This window comes from Cydia pomonella, chromosome 8 (assembly GCF_033807575.1).
Source record: "Cydia pomonella isolate Wapato2018A chromosome 8, ilCydPomo1, whole genome shotgun sequence".
Lineage (NCBI taxonomy): Eukaryota > Metazoa > Arthropoda > Insecta > Lepidoptera > Tortricidae > Cydia > Cydia pomonella.
The window spans coordinates 12,387,362-12,408,597 of NC_084710.1; positions in this window are offsets into that span (position 1 = coordinate 12,387,362).

A 21,236-nucleotide genomic window follows, 5' to 3' on the forward strand; every position below is an offset into this window, starting at 1 on the left:
TCTCCCAGAGCCACTAGTATTAGGTAGTTCAGTTTGTTATGTCTATTTTCGTGATTGTAGAAAACAAATCTAATAGCGCCAAACTAATCTCACCTTTTCCTTATACCTAACTCTTGGCTTCTAAAATAGTGCTTAGCATTATTTAAATCTACCTGTTGCTAACATACCGCTAGGATAACTAAGCATCAATCACCCGCGCGCAACGTGTGCGTTCAATTTACAAAGCCATATCATGCACTATACATTAACGAATGCATGAAGTGCATTTATCACCGAATACCGACTATAGTGCTAGAAAGCGAATTAACGTGTAACCGACACAATAATGTTATTAATGTTTATTGATTCCTGTTGGTACTTGACTAATCCATATTCAAGTGCATAAGTTTTCCACGTACAAATTTATAGAATATAGAATTAATAGACAATTTTATACAATATAATAATACAAATTTATAGAATATAGAATTAATAGACGATAGATGAATAGTATGTATCTATATTCTCGGTAGGTACCTAAACTGTTCTAAACTGCCTATTCACTTTAATTACGTTATGAATGTGTTAAGAGACAACAGGAGTGGTCATTTCTCCATACAAACGTACTCGACTGTTACCTCCGCGACGTTTGAAGAACCTAGATTATTATTATTAATATCTGTGTTGAACTATTTTGCTTTTATAAATTTTTGTTTCTTAAGGCGCTAGTGCACTTCAAATATTCGCAAAAACGCCCTAATTTACTAGGCCGCAAAGAGAAGCATGGTATGCAAAACTGTCAGCAATTAGCCTAAAATGCTAAACAGTCCAAAACAGATAATTTCTTTACCATTTAGATCTCAAAGTTTAGTTAAGTTTTGGAGGAGGAAACAGTCTAGTACGAAACATCGTTTTTAGGGTTCCGTAGCCAAATGGCAAAAAACGGAACCCTTATAGATTCGTCATGTCCGTCTGTCTGTCCGATTATGTCACAGCCACTTTTTTCCGAAACTATAAGAGCTATACTGTTCAAACTTAGTAAGTGGATGTATTATATGAACCGCATTAAGATGTTCTCACAAAAATAGAAAAAAAAAACAATAAATTTTGGGGGTTCTCCATACTTAGAGCTGAAACTCAAAAAATCTTTTTTCATCAAACCCATACGTGTGGGGTATCTATGAATAGGTCTTCAAAAATGATATTGAGGTTTCTAATATCATTTTTTTCTAAAATGAATAGTTTGCGCGAGAGACACTTCCAAAGTGAAAAAATGTGTGTCCCCCCCCCCCCCCCCTGTAACTTCTAAAATAACAGAATGAAAAATCTAAAAAAAAGATATGATATACATTACTATGCAAACTTCCACCGAAAATTGGTTTGAACGAGATCTAGTAAGTAGTTTTTTTAATAAGTCATAAAATAAAAATATTTTTTTTTCATCAAACCCATACACACCCAACCCAACCCATACACGTATGTGTGGGGTATCTATGGATAGGTCTTCAAAAATGATATTGAGGTTTCTAATATCATTTTTTTCTAAACTGAATAGTTTGCGCGAGAGACACTTCCAAGGTGCTAAAATGTGTGTCCAAAGTGGTAAAATGTTGAACAAGATCTAGTAAGTAGATTTTTTTTAATACGTCATAAATGGTACGGAACCCTTCATGCGCGAGTCTGACTCGCACTTGGCCGCTTTTTTAAGATTTTTACGCAGGATTTTTTGCCTAACCTGGCGTTGTCCTTATCGTCCTTATAGTTTTAGGAGCCGCATCGATATATTTACCTAAAATATTTAAATCTCAGCTCCCATATCCTCTTAATATAAGACTTATTTTTGAGAGGTTTACCTGTACAATAGCTGGCGAAGTCTGTTCTACTTTTACTATTTTGAGATGTTTCTTTTTTAATATAAAAATATACTATTCCATCTATGTCGATTAGTTTTTGCGAGCGCTTTGTTGATTGTTACTCCCTTATTTATAAAACTAAGCTACCTCTTAAAAACTTAAGTTCAACCTCTTTCTAACCAACGGAAATGTCAAGATGACTGATTTATTAGATTCGACAAACGTTTATGAATAACGCCATTAGTCTTTGCCAGATATGTTTAAAGTTTAACTGGACAGTAACAAAACAGGAATTATATGTATTTTTATAGAAAATGCTCCAAACATTAATGGGAAAACACTGATTTTACTTACGAGTATGCCGTCAGCACCAATAAAATACGATACCAAGCATCGGGCAGGACACATTAAGCCAGTGATACATGCGTGGCAATCTGTCTGCACATAAACACAGTGTGCTCGCGCCATTATTTTACTCAGTTTATTGCCAACTGTATAATGAATATTATTCGATGATTAGGCAATTTATAGATTCGTTATAAATTATTGAAATTACGAGTAAGTAGTTAAGCAATGGACTCATAATATATCAACAAGCTATTTTTACTAGCCATTTCGTGTTACTAATAGCTGGCAAACTAAAAGTTCCGTACCAACAGTAAATCAACGAATTAAAGCGTCCTTGAATCCGTCTCGCTCGCACCATCTCGGGAAACTGTGTCCGTGTAAATAAGTGCAATGGTGTTGTTTATGCGCAGTTTTAGCAAACAAAATGGTGTTTTGTAAATTATAGGTAGCTCGTACGGTAAGTAGTTACGAGTTCCCGACATAAAAGTTTACGAGATTTTAATTTGTATTTAGGAGGCGTATTTTTTTAACACGTCTTTATTGACACACAAGCTTTTGCCCGCGACATCTTTTGCGTGGTATTAGTAATTTGGTTAGCTTAATTTTTATCCAATCAGATTTTTATTGATTACCCCTACAAACTTCCATTCCACCCCGCTTTTAATCCCCTAAAGGGATCACTAATTGGCCAAAATTGGTTTGACGACCGGTCTGCCCTAGTGGGTAGCTTACGGACCCCGATGGTCCTGGATTCGTATCCCGGTAAGGACATTTATTTGTGTGATGAATACAAATATTTGTTCCTGAGTCATGGGTATTTTCTATGTACATAAGTATGTATTTATCTGTACAAATATGTATATCGTCGCCTGTTACTCATAGAACAAGCTTTACTTAATATTTTGGGGCTAGGTTGCTTGTAAGATTGTCCCATAATATTTATTTATTGATTAAAAATACTTAAACATTCTTTATTTCTAACCAAATTTGAAATGATAAAAGTTTATACAGTACATATGGTGTTACTTTACCGCACTAGTGCGAAAATTAGCATACTACGTTACTGTGTCGAACATTTAAAGGCCATATGTATTGTAAATCGTTGTACGATACATTTATCGCACTTGTATCGTAATGTACTATTATATAGTCCTTTTTGATTATTTTTTTTGATTTGCTTTATAATTTTTCACCTCCCTTTTTACACCCTTAAAAGATGATTTCGGGGGTAAAAACTTTAACAAAACTAAAGAGCTCAAATTATCTCTTATACCAAATTTGAACTAAATCGGTTCAGTGGGTTAAGCGTGAAGAGGTAAACACACTGCAGTAATTTTATAATACCTCTATTAGCATGAATTACTTAAACGTGAATTTTCACATTGGTAAAGTATTTTTTTTTACATGTCCAAGTTAAAATGCGTGTAGTTATTGTTGTATTATATTTACTTTTAACCACTCACTTGGTTTATATTTTTCAGTGACTTCGATTATTGTAATAAAATAAGGGTGACAGCTGGTAACCACAGTTACCAAAAGCAAGTGAGTGGCTAAAGAAAGGACAAAGCCTATACACATAATATAAGTTTCCATGAAAGCTGAAATTCACTATATTATTAATTTAAATTTATGTTCTTAACAGTGACGCCTTGTTTCCTATACTTGATAAATGAAGAACCTCAAATTAAAATCTAAAAAGTAATATTTAGACTTAACATATCGCAGTAAAAATTTAATTATGAAAAGCTGACAATTGCGTCCGAAATGTCCTAAATACAATTTTTGCCTTACCTTCATGTTTTAAGGTACAAAATTACCGTTAAAATCTTTTAGTCCAGCGCCGTAAAGGCCAATTAAATGGCGCATCTTAATTGCTCGTGAGCACCAAACCCTGTAATAATAGAAGGCTTTTGGCCAGATTTACGAAGATAAAAAGTTCAATTATCGCTCCACTATTGATTGGAAGTCACGAAGGGTTAATGGTTAATTGAAAATACGATGCAGCAACGAATTTTTGGGTTCCATGGCGAAACTCAGTAACTCAGTTTCTGCTATCCTTTCTGACACGTCTTTTTGATGGATTCTCACGAGAAACTAATTCCATTTTCCTGGCGCTTACTCGGAAGCTCTATAGGGAGCATATGAACATTTTACATCAACCCGAAACGAAATGTCTATTCCACTGTTGGTTTGCATAGGGGTGCATATTTTAACCGAGCAATCCTGAGTAACTTTCTTTCATTATTCCGTTTAATGTGCGAAATAAAATAACTTTTTTATAGCCAGGTATAAACTGGAGCATTCACAAACTTTCCAAAGGTTATCATTTCTTATTTCAATCTCTACGAGCCTATTTAAAAGGCTTAAATATGCAATCTGTAAGGCACATGCAAAACTTTGAAATAAGGAAGTAATGGATCAGCAATGGAACACCGAACTAAGTTAGTTTTCAATGCTCACTTCTAGACCATGACCTACAAACCGATATTTACTTTGATTTTATTTATAATTTTAGGGGTTCTCGGGTCTATCTTTACATTACTCAACTTCGTTTTGTTTTGTAATTTCGGCCCTTGAATTTTATGAACATTTATTATTGTACCTGTTGCACAAAATACTATTAAAGTCTCTAATCCGGCCATTTAATTTAAAGATGTACTAGACACTATTATTTTAAATATGGGAATTTTTATGTTATTTCTACTCAAAATGAAAAATGGTCAAAGTCTATGACACATGGTAACGGTATTAAACCAAAAAATTATGGGACACTTTTATTCTCCTAATAGAATCGAACGACCTCGAGACTCTAAAAAAAGTGCTGTGTACAACGTTAAATAAAATGGCCCAAATACATAATAAGTAAACAAATATAACTAGAAAAATACAAACAATAATCTTACACAAGTGCCTTATACGCTATATCTCTAGTACTGTAACTAAATACAATTTACACTGTGAAAAAATATATATAGTCACAGGATTTGTCTTGATTTGTCTTTACGATAAAATAACAGCGAACGGAGCGAAATGCAGGCGTTTTATTTGCGCAATTGCGCTCGCTGTGAATTTAGCTTCTAAAGGAACGAAGCGAGAAATCGCTTGATCACGTAGAGGACACACTGGTCACAGTGTAACTTACATAATCAGGATGTGTATATCCATGTTGAGTATCAAGAATAAAATAAATTTAGAGAAACATACGAGAACATTTTTTATATTTATGCACTATTATGTTTCATTCATGGTGGTTGAAATTTGTAATAAATGAACTACGTCAATGAAGAAGTCGTTAAACTGCTCCCAACTCCTTCCCGATTAGTACTTGTTATACAATGGTAACCATTATTATTTGCATCTCTTGACACCATGAATTCGTAGACAACTATTTGAGTTCGATTTGTAAAGATGTTTGCCCTACAATGTCCTATATTTACAGTATATATTCACTTTTATTCTGTAAAGAGGCATACAATGGCACAGGAAAAAATACTAGTACTACATATATACCGATATTACGTAAGCAGAAGCGGTGACAGTTCACTATTCTCTAGATTACCCTTTGAATTTGGAGCCTTAGTATTGGCTCCGTTATCCTGATTTCTATACAGGAGTTCAAGGTACTGTTAATGTACTTCTACCGTGGTTCAGTACATATTGCGAACCGGACGACAATCGCCAACTGCGGCACGAGGCACTGGCGGCGAGCCATAATCAATTCCAATGGAGCGTTTATTGTGAGTAAACTAGATCTTAGACTTATCACGATATATATCTTATCTAGAGTTACTGAGTCATATTTTATCTCCACATAATATATTCTATGGGTACGAGTATATATTATTTTTGCAATAAATAGACAACTGCGTAAGGAAAACCTAATAGCTATAATAAATAGAACCTTGCATTCAACGGACGGACTCCACGTTATTGTTAGATATTTTTACACAGTGAGTATTAATTTGCACTAAATCAAACTTCTGAGATACTTGTTAGCCTCATGAGTCTCTTTTAGGTAGTTAGGTGGTCGTAAATTATGTTCTGAAGAGGATATTAGCTAAGAAATCCATCGCATGCGTTATGAGATTCACATAAGGCGCACTTTTATTATATGAAAAACGCCAGCCCTATTTTTAGGCACAGATAAAAGATGACCTTTTGACGATCTGTCTGGCCTAGTGTGTTAATACCCTGCCTATGAAGCTGATGGTCCTGGGTTCAAATCCTTAGTAAGGGCATTTATTCGTGTGACGAGTACGGGAATTTTTTTCGGAGTCATGGGTGTTTGCTATGTATTAAAGTATTTCATATATTATATATCGTTGTCTAGGTATCCACAACACAAGACTTATTGAACTTACTGTGGGACTTAGTCAATTTGTGTAATAATGTCCTATAATATAAAATAAAAAAATAAAATGTTAAATATAATATAACAACTTGAAAGAAAAAGTTATAAATTTCTCTATTCACCACTCGATTTCTAGTGACCCCGTTTTACGGTATTTTTCGCTATTAGGTGAATACCTGATAGACTTATCAATAACATCAGTAATTGACTAATTGCAAATGACGCTCGGCCCGAATCTAACTTTAAGATACATTAAAAAAATACTAAAAATACCTCCGATATTGATTGGATATGTCAGTGTCAAAAGTGGCGTTTTTTGTTTGAAGAAACGTCGAAACGCCGCAGTAGCAATCCAAATGTAACCTTAATGCTTACGGTTGTTATGTAAATACAGAAGCTTTTTTTCTTCATTTTACTTCACAGCCAGATTGACCGACCCGTTTCTGTTCTCCATCCGTCACTGTCGACAAAATACGTGGCTCAGAATGGCTTACCAAAGGACTTCTTAATACCTCTGCCCTTTGACTACTTACTGTCTTTTTAGAACTCAAATCTCGCGGAAAATAATCGAATAACAATTGTGAAAGGTGACAATGAAACAGTTGAATATTCCAAATCGTCTTCAACATTTAGCTTAGTTTAATAGAAGGTATTTCAAATATTCTAATATAAGACGACGGCTCTGCGCTTCGGGGTTAAGGCAATCGTTTTCATTAAGTGATGTAAAGTTGAGTTTTACATTACTTACATGGAAAAATACTTCCTATTATGTTCATTATTTGTTTAACGTAGTCACTGTTCATTGAATCATATTTCTGAGTGTAAGTATTAAGTAGTTTAATTTTGTTCAAATTCCACTCCATCTGTCATATACTTATTATATATATGTATAATTCCTTGTATATTATTAATTATTAAATATATTTAGATAGATGACTGGACTGACTGATGATGGGTTGACTGGTAGAGAATGCCTTAAGGCATTAAGTCCGCCATTTGTACCTTCATGTATTGTGCACTAAAGATTAAATAAATAATTAAATAAATAGATACTTTAAGTAAACATCACTTCAACGCACTGCTTATCATTCAATATTATGAACTAAAATGTGCTCAGAAAATATTCCTTTTAAAAGCTTTCTTCCTTAATAGCCAAGGGTAATATGTTCCTGCGCTCAATAAAAGGGTTGAACCCTCCCGGGCTAAAAGCGCGTCACACAAATATTTTGCATCAAATTTTAGAATGGATTGATACGTAAATCTTAACTAGACATACAAGAACTGAAAATAAATATTTATATATATTATTTAGTGTAGTTTTTTAATCAAATTAAGGTTAATTTGGCAACATAATAAATATTTATTCAAACTTTATTGCACGATATAAAATTGTTCAAATGTCGTACTTAAGGCCCTGCATCGAAAAATAACGGGATCTTTGAAGAGTGGCAGTGGCTAGCCCTGGAAACAAACAGACGTGAATTTCGGATATATGTATCTTGACTATATGATAAGAGATATGATACCAGTCGAAACACAAAGGCTTAAAATTTTCTCGATGGAATATAAATCTAAAGTTACATCTACATTTTTAGTGTTTACCTCAGTGCAACTAGAAAACACATCTTCATCCAGCATAATCCACTTCAAAGTAAAGGTTTTCATCTCGTCTTAAACATCATTCAACTAAATATTAACTTATTATCTTATACAAATGGATTTGACAATAACAATATACATAATGGATATATACAGATGATTACTATAACTAGCTTATATCTAAAATAGGCCCTTGAGGCATTGTACCAAGGATGCTGGCGGCATTTCCTCGTTATATCGCAATACTGATACGTTGTGCGAGGAAGCCACCAGCTCTTCGGTCACCAGTTACGTCAACCAGACGTTTCGCGATTTCTCCAAAAAACTTGTGCGCGCTGGGACCCCATGGACCTAGAGTTTCAACGCCAAATGGTACAGAATGGTACTCTCTACCGAGGCTCTTATATTTATTATGTTTCAAAATTTCGGCGTTTTCCGCCGCTGCGCCCGCTTTTACATTAGTCCGTTGGAGGTGGGACGGTGCCAGTGTGTCTACGCAGGTAGCATCCCACACTAACATCCGTCCCAAGCTCCAAGGAACCAAGGACACCCCATCAGGCCTCTTACCATCATCCCTGATAATGCCTGTTGGCTTAAGAAGAGCAGGCACATTGATGGTGGCAAGAGATCGACGGATTATGTCATTAAACGACGCATGTCATATTTTTAACATAGCCTAAGTTACTCCCACGACTACGACACATTGCATTTGATCGACAGCTCATACGTTGAAATTCGTCAAACTGGCGCTGTAGAGCGTGACAAAGAATCGGATACACATCATACATCCACATACACGCGGAAACCATTTTTCTGCTTTGACAGTTGGACAATAACAACAAATGATCTACTTATAGCTAATAAAATCCATTTCTAAAGAGTGAATATGCCTCTAAATTAATCAAACGAATTGAGAATGTCACGATCACGTGTCTATATGTTACGAACGTGGACTCAAAAGTCCGTGGCGGGGACAGAATTTTGAGGCCACAGTCGTGACAATTTGGAACATGTTCGGTATTACTAAAAATTTCCTTTGACTTTACAAATATTAAATAATTAGCTCAATGTCGAATGTATTAGGTATATTTTATGTTACAAACAATAACGTGAAACTGACTTTTAAAACTGAAACACGGCGGTGACGCGGTAAGGTTGACCTTTTTTTTAAATTAACACAAATAAATAATTTTCGACAACACTTCTCCCTTCAGCCATTTGCAAATCTGACAACACAGTATTGCTGTTCTAAAAGAAAGCGTTAAAAAGGAAAGGCAGCCAGACGTAAAGGTATCTTTCTACCGAGTACTGCATGTTTATATTACCACGCGCGGCGGTGACACGAAAACTGATCACAAGATGTATGTTATAATTATTTTTATTAAGTCGTTATATATTCATACAATTTTTAAATCGTATTGTGGAATAGGTGTAAGTGTTTACATTATTGTTATAAAATTCTTCCAAAATTACTTTCAAAGAAAAATAAAATATCATAAAATCCGGGGAAGGCAAACTACACGTTCCGTGACATTTTGAACTTCTAACTTTTTTTTAATATGTTTCTAATAAATGCTCTTAGGACATAAGGTTGACATAAAACTAGAGGTAAATTGCTAAGTATATTGATATTCAGTCTACTTATTTTCTTAAAAATATATGCTATTCTTACAGGTAACACAAAATTGGCGTATGTATATATGATTGTTATTTTGACTGTTTTAAATCTAAGTTCAAACCTTCAAGAAAAGAGCGTACTCCCATCTTAAAGGCCGGCAATGCACTTACAACCCCTCTGGTGTTGCAGGTGTCCATGGGCGGCGGTAATCGCTTACCATCAGGTGATCCGTCTGCTCGTTCGCCTCCTCTACCATAAAAATAAAGTTAATTTGTGTTGTTCGTTTCTTTGTGATATAATTATGGGTCTTTCACCTGAAATAAACGATTTAATAATATCATTCCCCTGGCTTTGGTTCAGTGATTTCATTCCCGTGTGTTGATATAAAATGTATTCGTATTCATGGGCATGTGCAATGTCAAATCATATGCAAAGTAAATGACTATTTACTTTCGTGGATTAAGTAAAAATTATCGTAATTATAACAGTTGATCAAAGACATTCTTATTTCTATTCCCCTGGTTCTCATTCCATGCGTTTGGACTGGGGTTTCAAGTAAAATCAACGTTTGGCACTTCGTTCTATAGATCTTAAAAATAACATTTAGTTGCTAAGAGCGTTATATGATTCAGTGTATACTTTTGGAACTAATTATTCAGAAATTCATTAGCATTTTGTCATTCCCTTCGTTTTTTTTATTCCCTCGTCGTTTTTACATTCTTTTTATCGATTTTATTATTCATATAAACTTGAATTTCATAAAAAGAGATAAAATAAAGGATGGCCCGTCAGCAGAACCATGGGGGCCATTTGTTGGATATTTTATTTCATACATAATCGGAATATGTCTTCTTTATAAAGCAATATTAATATCACATCCTACTAAAAACATACGTGTTTTTATTTTTAAACAAAAAAGTGCACTCTTTTTGCAACATCCTTTATTTATTCGGCGAAATCAATGAGAGATATCCTTCAAAAGTTATTCAGATGTAAACAAGCATTTCATCTGCGGCCTGCTCCGATAACAGTGTACCTTGGATTGATTTACTTGGGTTCGTAGGGTTTTTGTAATCTAATACCGTTGAGAGTTTTCCCTAAGAATATCTACCATCATTCGCCCGAAATAACTTGAAAAAGAAAATACAGGCCCATTTGGTTTTTAACTTCGCTGAAATGTGAGCGACACACTCGGTATTTGGAAATAAATTTGTATCATGTTACAGGGTAGGTAAGCCTACATTTTAGTGACTCATGCATTCGATCTACAAAAGCACCGTGTAGACTAAATATAAATACACAGAAAAATATTCCCTACCTATTTTTCCCCGAGAGTGTAAGAACCGAAGTAAATTTTTGTTTGTTATTTATATGTTACGTACATACCTGTATAGTACATATATCCGTAGAACTGTAACACACTTTTTCACATTAGTACTCGTGATATCCGTTCAAGTCTTCAACAGCTTTACATATAGTGTTACTTCCTATGTCATAAAGCCAAATATAATAATGCTGATATTTTAGGTGTACCTAATCATTTTCTTACTTGTGGTTTTAAAAATATTGGCTTCATGCACGTAGTTTGTTTAAAATAGAGATATAACATCGTGTAATCAATGCTATTCTTAGCAATTTATCAATGTCGCGTAGGGGCTTGCCTAGAGAAATCTTTTTCGATTAAATGGGATAGTCCTACGGCTGAAGTGGTTTACGATAAATTTTATAAATTATAGTTTGTTGGCAGTAGCATACCTAAGGAACAAAAACGTTACCAAGTTAATATAAGCGATACAAAATTATAGGCCTCTTAAGTCGAGTAGGCGTGTAAATAAGGTAAGGAATTTAATTGTTAATATAATATTTTAGTTAGGATAAAGTTGTTCATGAGGAACGAGTGTGTTCAAGCAGCTATTTTAAATATAATACCATAACTCCGTTTTTAATTCCTTTGATTTAAGGGTATAAATGAGTGTGCAGAGTAAGAACACGTACACGCTAGTTTTAGTGATATTTTGAAGAAACACATATTATACAGGCGTAATTTTCATAGCACGGTAAGACTAAAGTGAGCTATGGATTCGATATTATCATTACAGGGCCGATTATTATTTTTTCTGTTATTTGTTTTTAATATTTGTCAGATTTTGGTAAACGTGATTTTGTGATTCAATGGATATTTACCAACATTTTTGTGTCTCTAATTTGGATTTGGAATGAGGAGCTCTTCAAATCTACCAGATTTTATCAGCATCGTAAAAAAAATTGAATAGAAACCACAAAAACATAAAAATTGGACCTAAAAAATTAAGTTATAGTCATCCTCATTCTCATTCATAAAATTCGGTCTGAAATGACTAAGCATTTGCTTAACAAATTAAATTTTTAAATTAAATTTAAAATTATTCTATATTATAGTATATTTAAATAGTTTAACTATGGGATCAAAGTACTACCAAGTTTTAAAAATTAATTTGCTACAGGTTTACCGATGTTATCGAATAATAAAAATATACCTGTAAATGAAACCTTGCAATACAATAGGGTAAGTAAAGATTCGATTTCCTTGAAAAAGTTAAGATGCCTGCCTTAGTCCTACAGATTTTCCTATTTAACTGTTTATTCACATAACAATGCGTTTTAGTAAAATAAAAGTACCTGCTTTTTATTTTGTCTTAACACCTTACTAATTAGAATGTAATCATTTCAAATATATGCCAGCATCCCGCACTCTGTTTTTCATTAACCTCGCTACCTTTGTGAACACGGATCGATTAGTCATTGGAGTGTCGACATACGCCAGTCATTGTACAGACTAACAATACAAACATCGGTTCGCTGTAGGCACAGTTCGGAATAAAAATGATGTCGTTTATCACACCCTGTACACGCAGCGCCATGACACGAACGTATTTTTTTATCGAACTTTACGAATTTTGAAATGAATTGTTAGGACCTTTTAGGGTTTACCAGGAAATTATTGAATATGTTTTGCGCTCGTGTATTTACTCTAAATGCCAAAGCGCTGTAAAAATACTTTCCTGTATCCGTGATCGATAAAAGACATCACCCGCCATTTATTGATAATCACAGTTTTTTAATTACCTACATGGGGGGTTTGGTCTGTTGGGTTTTTAGCGGGATGAGGAATGGGAAAAGAGGGGTGAGTTACGTTACTTTTGATAATTGATGTTAAACTCCGGTTTGATTTAATGTATGGAATATCTAAATTTTGATAAGCAAATGTTAAAAGACGTTCCCAAGAAGCATTGCTGTTTTTCTGCTACCACTCTAGCTATGCACTCCGCTATGCTTCGTGCTACCGGGGCACAAGCGCCTTTAGGAATACGTTTAGTCAATTTTGCTTCGTTCTTAAGGGTGGCTAGTAATTGAGCACATCCCTAGCTCAATTCAGTTACCAGGTTAATATTAACGTTACTATTGGATGCCACATTGTTAGTCGTTGTTGGGGGTGGTTGCGGGTCGATTCTGGGGCTGTGAGCGCGAACGCAGTGAATATTGAGGCCACGTTGGCCTTTGTAGCGTTTATGGTCGCAGCAAATGGGACATTCCAGGAGCGGGATCTGAGGTGGGGCATTTTGAGTTGACATTGAAAATTTTAGGTAAAAATACAAATAACTAAGAGTATAAAGATAAACACTAAATAGTAAAAGAAAAGGAATTATTTACTACACAGTTTTAAAGTCTTAAGGTGACAGTCCATTTCTGACCGCAGCTGCACTACTGCTCCGACATTACTGCAGCGGCCTGAACGTGTCGGTGTTATTGTCAATTTCCATAGTAAAATCAATGACGGTACCGACTGCACGTAATATGGTAATTTTAACGTATTTCCGACCGCAGCTGCACTACTGCTCCGACATTACTGCAGCGGCCTGAATACGTCAGTGTTATTGTCAAATTCCATAGTAAAATGATGACAAGACCGACTGCACGTAGCATGGTGATTTTTAGTGTTTGGTGTACATACGACCGCAACTGCGAACCGCACGTCAAATCTTTACAGAAATGTCTTTGGTCACAGATATTAGTAGCTCTAAGCAAAGAGGATATAACCACTACAATATAAGGAGTTTATTACACCCGCGGATAAACAACCCCGATAGTTTCTGTGTTTCGCGGTAGTTCCTCTGTATCTTGGCGTTGCTCTTATTGTTTTTTTTAAATGTTTCCTGATAAATTCATTAAATAAACAGTTCTTTCCTTTTTTCGTAGTTTTCCGAGAACATCTATAAGCTCGAAAGGGCAAGAACGATAGAGAGGCAAATATACGATTTTCAAATTAAGAATTTCATGGTAGGCAATAAGTTGATAGTAGCTATGTATGTATGTATATATAAATTATTTACAAACTAATAATAGTGAAAAAACTGGAAAACTAGTTCGCCTTTGTATTAATGATGAGTGTTTTTTTCCTATTTTGTGTTCATTTTTGTACAATAAAAAGTTTTACTACTACTACTACTAAATTACAGGACGCACTTATGTGTTAGAATAAGATCGATGTAGGTATGCTAACCATTATCGTACAATCATGTACACATAGCATAAAAATGTGACAACATAATATTTCTATGATGATTCTAATACTGAACGGAGTGATCGTATGCAATTTCCTCTCTCTTTCCTCTTTCTCTTTTTCCAAATTTTGACTGAGAAAATGTTTCGAATGGAATAGCTTACTCTGTATCCTCTATATTTGTGTTAGGATACTACGAAACCACAGTAGATTACATTTTTTAGTGGCAACAATGGTCGCGCACTGTGCGGCTTAAGAGAAATTTCCTCCCGCGGGCGCTCCGGCTTTAGTATGAGCTCCCTGCCGAGGTTTTTCTGAAGGTCTACAGTAGGGGTTCTTGAAAAAAGAAGTGTACAGGTTTTTAAAGGGTCGGCAACGTGCATGTATCACTTCTGGAGTTGGAGGCGTGCTTAGGAGTTTCAGTGATGCTTATATTTAACAGGATTAATTACTGAATTCTCGCTGACAGTACTGTGGCACAGTGAATTTGGCGTGATAAAATGTGAAAGTGTCGTAATATCATATTATATACACCGTGGGTTGGTAAAATCCGACGGATCCTTACCACGCATTCCTGAGGATCAAAAAATGTTTAGTAAAATTCGGAAAAAAAAGTTCTGTTTTTTTTAGCCGATTTAAAAGCCATTTTCTGCACACAGCACGTTATTTCTTTCTACATCTTGGCGGAAAAAAAAACATTACAACGAAGAAGTAAAGTTTTCTTAATTCATCTATAGATCAAAATTGCGAGTGTTCTTTTTAGTTGAGTAATGTTTGTCAGAAGGTATGACTAAACCAAGTCACATAGAGGCAGCGCCGCAGCGAAAAAGGCGTTTTTCACAAAGTTATAGCAGAAACAAATTTTCGCAAGAATTGCCATTATCTCTGAAAGAAGACCGATTGCAGAAAATTTGTATGATATTTTAGCCTCTAAATGCGATTAAGAATACAACTTTAAATCTATCAGGTTTTACCAGCCCACGGTGTATAATATCGTGACACTTTCTCACTTTGTCATTTCAAAGCCATTTCTGAGATAAAAGAAGCAATAATTCAGTTGTATTACCTAGAAATACAAAAGGCAAAGTTGTTGTTTAACACCTCATGGTAGCATATGGATACTCAAACGTAAGAAAAATAACAAAATTGAACCACAAGAGAAGCGACAGCGGTTTTAAAATAAAATTGTATTGACAGTTGCGGGGACTTCAAGGCATGAGGGTTAAACAAACTTTGCTACAGAGCGCAACACGAATTTATTTTATCACACCATCACGAGGAAAATATTTATTATTCCAATTAATTTATTAAATATTCTTTCTATCAGCCCCTTGGCTAACGTAAATAGCATTCTTCATAAAGGATTTCTTGTCTCGCCCATCAAGTTTTATATGGTCTAGTCATAAACTCTATCTGCCACGACCACGAGTGCCGTCGCCCATGGATACCTGCAACACAAGAGCGATTATAAGATTTAAATTTGTGCTTTAGTTTGAAATAGGAAACTGGACAATATTAAGTGTAAATTGCGTAATTATAGCTCTTACAAATCAATTTATTCGTTTATTCTTTACTTTTAGGTAACTAATGAAAGATTGGTTTAATATGAAAACTCAGAAAGATAAATCTGTAATATTTTGCTAACACTGAACGACTGCATTGGAGAATTTATTTTGTCGCATCGCCATCTCCAAAACCCACAAATCCCTTTGCAAAAATAAAGTAAACCCGGGATAAAAGAGCCTATCTAGCTTTTTGAGGGGACGTTTATCGCAGACTTCTACATCCAGGCGGTACTAGGCCACCAAAAACGTGCAGACACCACCGGCTGGATTTGGCTGGATCACGTGATGCAAGTGGATCAAGTGCGCATACCGTATCCATCACGAGCAACATGAGTCCCGCTCTCGTCGGGTTGCTGTGTGCGGTGGTCACGCATTTAGTCAAGAGGATGGGGAAGATAATTTCAAAATGTTAACTTACCTTAAGTGAAGAAATATTTCTCCTCTGCATTCATTTAATTCGAGTAATTTGCTTGTATTTCTTCAATTTGAAGTTAAATTGTTATTCATTTAATCGGCAAACAAACGATCACCAACAATATCTGGTTTTTTAATAATATTGCGTAGCTGCCTTCGACTGAATGTGACTTTTGTAGAAAGGCAAACTGTTTTTCGTTTTCGTGTACCATGTAGCATTATCGTCACTTACTTCTTCTCGTAAAAAATACAAATAAGTAAATTAGTAATTTTATTTATACGTCTGACAGTGACATTATTCATTGACTTTGACAATCAACTGACGAACGCTGCCGCGACTGCACGCCGCAAACAGCAGCAGTCGGCCGCTGCAGTAATGTCGCACCAGTAATGTCGCAACGGTAGTGCAGCTGCAGTTGGAAATGGACTGTCACCTTTAATTGTGTGGAATGTTTCCCAACAGCGAAGTAGATTCGTCCAAAGGAACAGCCGTTACCTTGCAGAAATGCTATACACTTAAAGCACTTAGAGATCACCACTCGGCGCCACGGGTGTCAGTAGTAATACTTAAATAACACTATCACCTATCACTATCACTTGTATACAAGAAATTGTATCGCGGTTGTTGATATTTTTTTTACATTGACATTCTTGTCATGTCAACCGAGCCGTGCATCGGCGCTCCTTTTGGGCCAGGCCTGCGATCTGCGGCCTTCGCGGATAAATACTAATCGCTGTACGATTACTGTAAATTTCTTGATATATTGCACGGAAGGATTTATAAATATAATTGCATTATAATATTTTTGTGGAAAAATTTCTTAACTTCTGACATATTGTTTCCATAATAGACGTGACATTACCTACTGTTGTTTCGAGGCTAAGCAGTTGTTGTTGGTAAGTTTCTTATAAATCATACGTAGTAATACTATTGTTCCAACAGTATACAAATTATGGTAGTTTTACACTAACGTAGGTACGTATACATGTAGGTGTGATAATATTTCGTTTACATTTTTTAAAGAATTCCCGATTTATAATATAAAATTCGTTATTCATCTTGAATGATAAAACTAATATATAATATTTTTTTCTTATACCCTAATAAGCATATATTATTTTTGATTTCAGGTTTACATTATGCTATAACATTTTGATGGGAAAAAAGCCGTCAGATCGAATAACGAATCAAGTACCTATGAGACTAGCAAGGTATTGATTTAGCTGCACGTGCGCACGGTAACGGTATCGTGGTATAAAAACAAATCTTCTGTTAGCACAGAACAATAAACTCGGACCGAGTCGATTTGAATAATCCTTACAATAACCAAGGGATTGTTATTGCATCCCACTCCTCAATTTAAAACGGGACCGTGGCTTATAATTAAGACCGAGTATCTATCGGTATTGCGGTGTACTCATAAAGGGCACTGAACAATGCGTAGAAAGGTATCGTGTATTAATCTCCCGAATATCAAGATATATTACAAAGAGGTTTGCGTGTTTTCAGTTCATTCTAATAATAAGTACCTATACATTATGACTGTAAAGTATTTCGTTTTTTGTTTTTGTTTAAAATTAGTTAAATTAGATATGTGTATTGTACAGTAGTATTCTTGAGTACTTAGTAGTAACTAGACATGTACTTATCTTAGTTTTTTGTTAAATAAGAATATTATAATAACATCGTCATTATTCAATGCTTTGCTCAAAAAGTCAAACTGATCTAATGACATGAACAAATCTTTAGACCCAATCTTGAAGACAAATTGTACGGCTTGAGAACAAATGATCAGCGGTTTTATTGAGTTTAGCCTATTTGTTGGTTTGAGAATTTACACAGCAATAAATAATTGTAATTTGCAAGGCGTGGTTTGCCTATTAAATCTTTCGTAGGGCAGAATACGCATAAAAATCAAAAAGATGGAGTGAGACAGTTGATACTAGGATCGCTCCATGTTTTAGTGCCTACCTATATAAGTATGTCGAGAAATATTAACTATCATGACAAGTAATTCATTCTAGAATCGTTGATTTACTTCGATACCAAAATTATAAATAATTAGCCTCTGCCTGCCACCGTCTCTGAGTATAAGTTGTGTAGTTTAATGTATGATATTATAAAATTATAATATGTGAAATTTGGCACACCAAATTTCATTGATAACCGTTCAGACGTGTTACCGTGAAGGAGAAACAAATACCCAATATATATATAAATTGCAGAAAAGCTGTTATGAAAACATGGGAAATGAAATGACCCACTCTCTGCAACAGAAGTGGTTTACACTGACCTCGATAACAAGCGACCCTCCATACATACCTCCATGTTTTTTTTATTAACTCTGTTGATTGGGTATCTCGTGCGTAAAAATGTTATGGAAATCTTCGCGTGTAAAAAAAAATATCTCCTGTTCGCCCAATATAGAACCACCAATCACCAACCCACTTTCAAATCTCTTAACCTATAGAAATTCTCACAAATGAAAATTGTTTGTATAAAAGACCTTGTTTAACGACCATCCTTGTTGGCAATTAGGGAAATTTAACAACGAAACGACAGAGCAAACAAACATCTAACAAACTTATTAATTAGGCTGGTGTCAAAACTGCGCGCTCTTTTAATACCGTACCAACGGCTTTATTATGAATCCGCACGTACTTAATCGAAGTTCAGCAGGTAAATTTTATTTTCACCACACCAACTGATAAAGGCCCTCTTGATTGTTCAAACACTAATGAGAAAGTTGCATTTTATCCACATGTGGGGCAAAGTAATCAGATGCAAATTTTGAGTTGTTTCCTTATTTCAGCTGGTAGAATTAACTTTTAAATGATGATTTTGAATGATACATTTTTTATTACGTTCAGTTGGATTTGATTAGGTTTGATTTTTTTGGTATTTCATAGTTAGTATTTTCCTCGCGTTGGTGTGTTTCTCTCGGAGGCAAAGTTTGTTTAAGTCTCTTGCCTTGAAACCCTCGCAACGCTCAAGATTCCACTTCTCGAACCACTCGCTATGCTCGTGGTTCAATTTTGGAATCTTTCACTTGCTCGGGTATCAATATTAGCACGAGCGGTTAAACAGCAACTTTGCCCCCTTGTAAAACAAATAACTATTAAGTTGTTGCGGGTTTAAACATTAGGAAAACATGGTTATAAATAATAATTTATGATGAAGCTGGAAAGAGCAATACTGAAAAATTAGTATGAAAACCGACCCGTTCAACTGACCGACTTCAAATAATTTTCGATCATAAATCATTTATTTACTTTAAGAGGGTACAATTACAGACTTTCATGTTTGTTCTTGTTTTCCTTATTCAGCTGTTCACACACCGGATGCAAACATTACAATAGGCTAGTTGACAAATATTTGAGGATCAAAATGTCTATATGGAACTCATTGTGCTAAAGCAAGTGAAAAGTCACAAATGATAGTTAGTCCAACAATCGTACTTTAAGAACATAACGCTCCTAACAAAATGGCAATACATCGTAACGTCACTATTAATTACAAACAGTTTCGATGTACGGAAAAAAAAGGAAATTGAGTTTTTGTAGGTGAATTACCTATTGCGTTTATTTATAGTTACATAGTTGCTATATAATATGTATAAAGTTATACGATATAATTTATAATTTTTTATAGAATGTATGGAATCGAATTGTACCTTTTTTTTCATTTTTGGATGTTTAAAAAAAAATTTTTTTGATAGATTTAAAATATGAGGTTTTTTTATTATTATTCCTTTATACCTAAAATTATAAGGTTCCAATTGATTGTAATAAATTGTTCATTTTTTATCTATTTAACTGAATTTAGTTATAAAATTCAGCACGCGTCAACAACCCTATTTTATATGCCAGAATTGAAATAGTAATAGTAGAAATAGAGATCTTTAAAAAAAACATACTACAGGTCTATTGACATTTATAATAGCATTCCTAATAACACAAATCAGAAGTAAAATACACCATATTGTAAATAAATTTAAACAACTACTAATAAATAAAACAATAGTTGAATTTTTTGTAGAAAAAATCTTAGCTCAAAATGCTTCCTGTGTGTATCAACACCGAGCCTCATCTTTCATAATTTTTATATTATTTTAGTAGTAGATTCTCGCTTTCGTGTAGTGTTCATTTAATTTCAGTCTTTGTCATTGTTATTATGAAATATTTATTTAAAACTAGTAAATATTAAAATATGTATAACTAATTTTCTACACCCTGTCAGGTTTTCTTTTTTCACATATATGTTACTTTGTAGTCACTTATTATGTTGTACATGAATGCAATAAATAAATGATTATGATTATATTAAAAATATGCCTATATAAATATATGTCATGAATATTTAGTAAGTCGGTAATTGGTCCAAAAATCTTCTGGAAATCGATTTTGGTACATGTCATCTTGTGGGTATATTTGGTATTAGTGCATTCAGTATGATGTCCTAAGCACAAATATATGAGATGACAAGCGCGAAAATGGTGGGGGTAGTATGACGTCATAATATCGACGGTACAAAGCAAACATTTTTTCTTTTAAACATACCATGTGGGGTATATGTAGTATGAGTGCATTCAGTATGACGTTCTGAACACAAATATATCTCCCTCATCCTTGCCGCCCGCTCGTTCGCCCTCATGTGACAGCAGTAGCCAATCTTCGCCTGCAGTACTCGGCCACACCAAGGGCATGACAAGACTCCATCTACGTAGTTATAGGTTAATACCTACGTCTCCGAGGAATATATCAAATTGGAAAGCACTTGCCATATACACGGAAACTTTCGTTGCCAGGCTGATATGATGAGTACGAAATATTTTGGGTATTGATTTGCCAAACGCTGCTTAGGCTGCACAAAGTCTATTACTTATCTCCGTATCATGAGATCACAAGACAAAACTGGCGAGGGTAGTAACTATGACGTTATAAAGTCGGCGGTACAAACAATATTTTT